This window comes from Lolium rigidum, chromosome 7 (assembly GCF_022539505.1).
Source record: "Lolium rigidum isolate FL_2022 chromosome 7, APGP_CSIRO_Lrig_0.1, whole genome shotgun sequence".
NCBI classification, from domain to species: domain Eukaryota; kingdom Viridiplantae; phylum Streptophyta; class Magnoliopsida; order Poales; family Poaceae; genus Lolium; species Lolium rigidum.
The window spans coordinates 356,283,111-356,290,421 of record NC_061514.1 but is presented as its reverse complement, the minus strand read 5'-3'; the positions used below and the strand labels follow the sequence as shown (position 1 = coordinate 356,290,421).

The 7,311-nt window shown below is 48.7% G+C and overlaps 1 pseudogene; it reads left to right on the top strand.

Annotated features, from left to right (window-relative positions):
- The first annotated feature begins 3,779 nt into the window (after positions 1 to 3,779).
- Positions 3,780 to 6,868, top strand: LOC124674937 (annotated as a pseudogene).
- Positions 6,869 to 7,311: the final 443 nt, after the last annotated feature.

Sequence of the window (7,311 nt, the reverse complement as noted above, 5' to 3'; positions counted from 1 at the left end):
AGAGTAGAGGTCTGAGTCATGGAGAAGAAGAAGTAGAAACAAATCAAAAAGCAAGTTTATTGATTTGGTGTGCCATCAGTGAAATGAGAAAGGCCACATCAAGTGGCATTGTGAACAAGGGAAGAAGGATAAAAAGAAAGGATAGAAGAATCAAGTTCAGAAACAAAATGACATTGATAGTGGCAGTGACAAAGAATTACTGATTTGAGGGAATCATGTTTCTCATGCATGAAGAACATGATGGCAGCAAAGGTTTCACTGTTGAGGAGATGATCACTATAGTTTCTGATGATGCCATCAACCTTGCAGATGGTGATGAGACGACTTGGATTCCGGACAATGGTGCTACCATACATGCTACATCTCTTGAAGACTCTTCACAAACTATACGTCGGGCGGTTTTGATGCCGTGAAGATGGGAAACAATGGTAGATCACAAATCATTGGAAGTAGAGATGTGCACTTGGCGATTGAAAATGGTATGAAACTATTCCACAAGTGAGCGGGGCATGTTGATGCCCTAAGGCCCAATATTATCTCGGTGGAATTATTTGATGTCGACGGCTACTTGAGCAGATTTGAAAATGACATTACAAGCTCACTAAAGGAAATCTGATTGTTTCTAAAGGTAACATCGTTTTAGTTTTGTATCATCTTCATGCTAAGCTTTCTACCACTTGTGTCAATGCTTTGCACAAACAAGATGCTTGTGATTTGTGGCACAAGAGACCTGAGCACATGAGTGATAAGGGAATGAAAGTGCTAGTGAAGAAGAAAGTGTTGAAAGGTTCCCAGGTCAAGAAATGTTCAAATTGTCTAGCAGGGAAGGAACACAGGGTTGCATTCAAGAGTCAGTCTCCTCACAAGAAGCCCGAGGTGTTGGACTTTGTACATTCTGATGTTCGCAAAATGACGACGAGGTCAAATGGTGGACCAAAGTACTTGCCATATTTATTGATGAATTTTCTGGGAAGGTTTGGGTCTATGTGTTGAAGACGAAAGATCAAGTACTAAGTGTATTCAAGAAAATCCAAGTCTCGGTTGAGAGATAAAATAAGAAGAAGAATATCAAGTTCCTTCACACTCATAATGGGGAAGAGTACATTGGCCCATTTGATGCCTATTGTAGGGAGGAGGGGATTAGACATCAATTTACTAACCCGAGGACACCACAACTGAATGTTCTTGCTGATAGGATGACCATAACAATTGTGGAGAGAGTTATTATCTTGTTGTCAAGTGCAAAGCTGCCCAAACATTACTGAGGCGAGGCTTTGTCGATTGCAGTTTATCTTCTTAATCTCCCATCGAGTTATCGGAGATATTCCTAATAGGGTCTAATTATAACAATGAAGTCTCACATGATCACCTAAAGGTTTTTTAGGTGTTAGGCATGTGTTCATATCTCTCAAGATGAAAGGTTAAAGCTTGATTCTAAGGCATGACAGTGCATATTTCTTGGCTATGGAGGTGATCAATTCGACTGCAATTTGTATGCTACAATAGCAAGAAAGGTTGTGATAATCCATAATGTTGTGTTTGTTAAAGACCAACAATTGATGATATTAGGAAATAGAAGGAGAATGTTCCGAAGTCAATTCTGGTAGGTATTTCTCCTTAATAATATCAATAAGAAAGAATGATTCTAACTAGTTCGTGCAGATTCAACTCGAGAAACACAAAGAGGGTCGTGGAAGCGGTACGCTCCCCTCGCATTGCCCCCTCCAGGCGACTGAGGGGGCGAAACCTTAGGCCCGCCTTCACTACCCTCCCCCTCCATTCTTCTCCCCCTCTCCGCCCCTGGAGGTGCTGCCGGGCTAAACTCGAGACGCTGGTTATGGGGGCAGCGGGGATCTAGGCTCTTGGCTCCCCGCGCGGTGGCTAGGTAGAGGAACGCCGCGCTGGGCTTGCCATGGCTGATGCGGGTGCTTGGTGGTTCCCCTGCTCCGACGGGTTGGCCTCTGGCTCGGCCTTAGGTAAGGGCGGCCTCTGCTGGCTGCGGCCTCGGCAGGAGCTTGGGATCTCAGGGAAGCGGCCTCTGTCTGCCATGACCTCGGTGGGATCTCAGGGCAGCGGCCTCTGCCGTTCGTGGAATCGGTCGGAGCTCGAGATCTTAGGGCAGCGGCCCTAGTCTGGTGGTAGGACCACACCGGCTTGGCGGCATGCGGTTCTTTCGGGTGTGGGCTGGTCTCTGTGGTCGTGTGGACGTCGCGGAGCCAGCAGGTGCTGGACTTAGCTCGGGGGGCCCTTCGGTGGTTGCCGACTCTAGTTCGGAAGCCGCCAACCCCTCCTATTTTTTGATGCGCCAAATTTTGCTGGTTATGAATCGACCCAAATGTGGGCAGGACTCTGTGACCAGGAGAAATCCCTGACCGGTGGTGCTGGTCACGACGACGACGTCCATGGGCACCGTCTGTCCTATTGGGGGCAGTGTCAAGGTACTATCCTCCCCCTCCTCCTAGGACCCTAGGTGAAAACCTAATCGTGGATTGGGCGGTGGTGGCGATGTGGCGTCGCTCCCCTTGTTGAAGCCGCGGTCTTGGGGTGCTTGAGGTCGGTGTGGGCGTTTGATGTGGATTTGGAGGTGTGCCAGTGTCTTCTCCAGCTTTTCCAGCAGTTTCGTCTCCGACGTGTTCGATCTCCGGTGTGCTGATGTGCTTCTCGATGTGTTGGGCTTGGTGTTGCTTTCTTGGAACATCTCCTTCAGTCCTCGCCATTAGTTAGAATCCAGGCTCAGGGGAGCATTTCCATCGGCTAGCGGTTCGGCGTCCTTCGAGCCAGGGTGAGGAGGCAGGGATCCTTCTTCGACGATGGACTCGATGTGGCTGATGCGCGACTGCCTAGTGTGTGTCCAGGTCAAGCCACACCTGCCGATTTCATCTTGAGTTTCGATGGCACCGAGTTGCAGATAGTTGATGAGGCCCATGATGTTGCAAGTTGTTCTTTCAATCATATTTGTTGTTTGCTCGTAATTTCTCTGTGTTGTAAGCTGTTCTTAGCATTCATGTACTATCTGCCGTTGTGACTTTAATAATTTAAAGATGGGATAAAGAAACACAAAGAGCACACAAGTTCTAGTCTTGTGGACCCTTTGCAGAAAAGGAAAGACTTTCGAACTCGGAAAATACAAGGATGAACCTGGGTGCGCATGCAACCGTTTTCTTCAATATTAAAAAAATGCTATTTAAAATATCAAAAAATAAAATAAATATTTTCATGTACATATATTATGTTGATATTTACTTGTGCAAGTTTTCACAGAAAAATACGATTATACATGGCCTACATGAAAATGATAAAATATCGAAATGACACTATAATCATTGATTGTGTATGTTCACAGAAATACAGTAGGAAATTCCACTTTCACATTTATGTGTAGGTTACATATGGTCGTTTTTTATGCCAAAATCTGCAGAAGTAAGTGTCAACATAGGATATACATGTCTACATTTTTTTCAAGTTTTTCGGAAACTTTTAAATAGCATTATTTAAAGAATTTTTCATAATAGAGTGTACGGGTTCACATCATCCGCCTCATTTCGGACTCACACTTCATTTTCAGTCGGTGCGTGCGTGGAACGCTCCATAAGCCTTCAATTCGAAAGGAAAATTTTCTCCTGACCACTGAAAGGAAAAAGAAATTCTTTTGGCCGCGCCGCACTACTCGCAAAGGAAACAATAATGAGGATTCGCTGTGTACCGTAGCCAAGGACAAAGAGGGGCCGCCTTTCCTTGCGCCATTGGCCACGGTAAAGTGATACGAAAGCCTTGGAGCCATGCTTCTCCAGCCTCACCATTTGGCCATCCTGCTCCTCGTCGCTGCAGGTCGCTGCCTCGCGGCCAGCGGCAGCGTCGGCGATGAGGGCATGCAGTTCACGTACAACGGCTTCGCCGGCGTGAACCTGACGCTGGACGGCGCGGTGGTCATGCCGAACGGCCTCCTCATGCTGACCAACGGCACCATACAGACGAAAGGCCAGGCCTTCCACCCGTGGCCGCTGCCGTTCCGCACGGCGCCGAACGCCACACGGTCCTTCTCGACCACTTTCGTCTTCGCTATCTTCGGGCAGTACTCCGATCTGAGCAGCCATGGCGTGGCCTTCTTCGTCTCCGCGTCCAAGGAGGTGCTCTCCACTGCGCTGCCAAGCCAGTTCTTGGGCCTGCTCAACGGCACCGATGTCGGCAACCAGAGCGCCCACATCTTCGCCGTGGAGCTGGACACCATCTTCAACGCCGAGTTCCGTGACATCAACAGCAACCACGTCGGCATCGACGTCAACAGCCTCGTGTCCCTCGATTCCACCGACGCCGGGTACTACGACGACGGCACCGGGCGCTTTCAGAATCTAAACCTCATCAGCCGGAAGGCCATGCAAGCAGGCCCGTCGAAGAGCACGTGCGAGCTGTGCGGTAGAACAGGGCCCAAAAAAATTGGGGGCCCCAAATCTCAGGCCCATGGTCGAGCGGCTGCGGCCTCCATGGCTCCATCTCCGGCAGCGCAGGCTAAATCTCTCGAAGTCTAACCGTACCTGAGTTTGCCCCTAATCCAGACAAGATCGATAGACGATCCAAGGACGAACGATGGCGCGATGGTGGAAAGGTCTTGACCTGGATGGGCGGGGGCCTCCTAGTCCGCGATGGTTGTTCACCTCGTTCGGCCATGGCGGAAAGGTGGGCAGCTAGACGAAGGGGACAGGGCAGAGGCAGGGATACTGCAGCGCTCTCAAAGTCACTGTGCGTCTCCTGATTCATCCTCTTCTTTTATGTGATCTTGTCGGTTTATGTACCTCTGCTTGCCCTTTGGTTGGGATGGGTTTTGTCATCCCCTTGCTTCGTTACAAACTACAAATACAGAACATGTTGGGACGTCTAGAACTCTAGATTACTCTCAACATCAGCAAGCAGTACATGTGAAGTACCTGCTCTCTGTTTCGTTTTTTTGCCATAAGGCAGCGAAAGACGAATTGATGGCAAGTAGTATATACGGAAAACATACACCCATTTCTGTTTTTTTGAAGAAATCTCCGAAAGACAAATTGATCTATGAATTGATATGGTCCGCGGTTGGCCTCGAGCTGCGACCCTGCCGACGACATGCCCCATTTTGGCATTTCATGCTACAATCAATTTCTCAATAAGTTCACCGAATTATGTTGAAGAGAAAATTAATATACTATATTTCTAAAAACTCGAACTAATACATCATTAAGTTATAACTAAGTGAATGCATGCATTATTATATTAGCCACATGGATATTATTTATAAAAGTTCGGGCCCTAATTATCTTTCGCACTGGGGCCCCAAATTTATGGAGACGGCCCTGCATGCAAGTGTGGGTGGACTACGACGGGACGGCCACGGAGATCACAGTGACCATGGCTCCCCTGGGCATGGCCAGACCCAAGAAGCCCCTTCTGCAGACCACCGTCGACCTCTCCGGTGTGGTGCAAAGCACGGCGTACGTCGGTTTCTCATCGTCGACGGGCATCCTGACCACACGCCACTTCGTCGTCGGTTGGAGCTTCGCGCTGGACGGGCCAGCCCCGGCGCTGGACATCTCGGCTCTGCCGGCCTTGCCGCGGGCCTGGCCAAAGCCGCGGTCCAAGGTGCTGGAAATCGTGCTCCCCATAGCGTCGGCGGCGCTGGTTCTCGCTGTAGGCATCGGGATTTACGTCTCTGTGCAGCGGCGTCTCAAGTACTCGGAGCTACGCGAGGACTGGGAGGAAGCATTCGGCCCTCACCGGTTCTCCTACAAAGAATTGTTTCATGCGACAAAGGGGTTCAGCGACAAGAATCTTATCGGGGCAGGAGGCTTCGGAAGCGTGTACAGGGGCAAGCTCAGAAAGCCAGCCAACATGGAGGTCGCCGTAAAGAGGGTTTCCCATGAGTCGAGACAAGGGATGAAGGAGTTCGTGGCGGAGATCGAAAGCATCGGACGGCTTCGGCACCGCAACCTCGTGCCGTTGCTTGGTTACTGCCGGCGCAAAGGGGAACTTCTCCTGGTTTACGATTACATGCCAAACGGGAGCCTTGATAAATACTTATATGATGGATCTGCAGCTGCATTGGATTGGCATCAAAGATTTCACATAATCAGAGGGGTGGCTGCTGGGTTACTGTATCTCCACGAAGACTGGGAGCAAGTGGTCATCCACCGAGACGTGAAAGCAAGCAATGTTCTTCTGGACTGCGAGATGAACGGACGATTAGGGGATTTTGGTCTTGCAAGGTTGTACGATCATGGATCCGACGCGCAAACAACACATGTGGTCGGCACCATGGGCTACCTAGCTCCTGAGCAAGGACACACCGGCAAGGCAACCCCATCCACCGACGTCTTCGCTTTCGGTGCATTCCTTCTAGAAATCACATGTGGGAGGAGACCCATTGAGCAAAACGAGCGCAACAATCGCGTCGTGTGCTTGTCGATTGGGTGGTCGAACTATGGCGCAAGGGCGTGATTATTGATGCAGTGGATACAAGGATTCCTGATGGGTTTAGTAGGGATAAGATCTCACTGGTGCTGAAACTTGCCTTGTTTTGCTCCCACCCATTGGCCAATGGAAGGCCAACCATGCGGCAAGTGATGCAGTACCTCGATGGCGACTTGGTCCTTCCGGACTTGTCACCGGCATACCTCAGCTTCACCATGCTGGAGCGGATGTATGATGGGGACTTCAAACAGAACATGATGCCATACACGTCGTCATCCGCTAGCATCGGTGCTATCTCCCAGCTCTCTGGAGGAAGGTGATGAGGTTCTTGCATAGGCTCACCAAGCCAGGTTGTCTAATTAACTAGATGCTCCTATGTATCTTATTTTATTACTGGAAATGTTTGATCAGATGGTTTAACTTCTTGTGACTGAGTACCCACAATGGAAGTATCATAGGTAGTATCATGTATTTCATGCATGCAAAATGCTGATGTGGCAGTGCAATTAAGGATGAGAGAGAGTATACTAGTATCATAGGTAGATACCGTATCATAGCACATACTACTAGAAAAAATAATGTCAAGTAAATCTTGTACACATATTTGCATTGAGATTCTACAAAACAATTAATATATGGAGATTATGATACTAGTATATGATACCATGCATTGTGAAGATAGTAACATGTAGTAGTATCATACGCATGATACTTCTATATGATACTATGCATTGTGACTAGTCAAGAGATGTTAGTCAGCATCTAGAATATCTCCCTCGTGTAATTGCAATAAACTCAGTGTAATCTTCCTACTTCCTCTGAGCTCCAATCCCGAAAGTAGCCTGAACAGATGAGGGTAAGAGGATTGAGCGG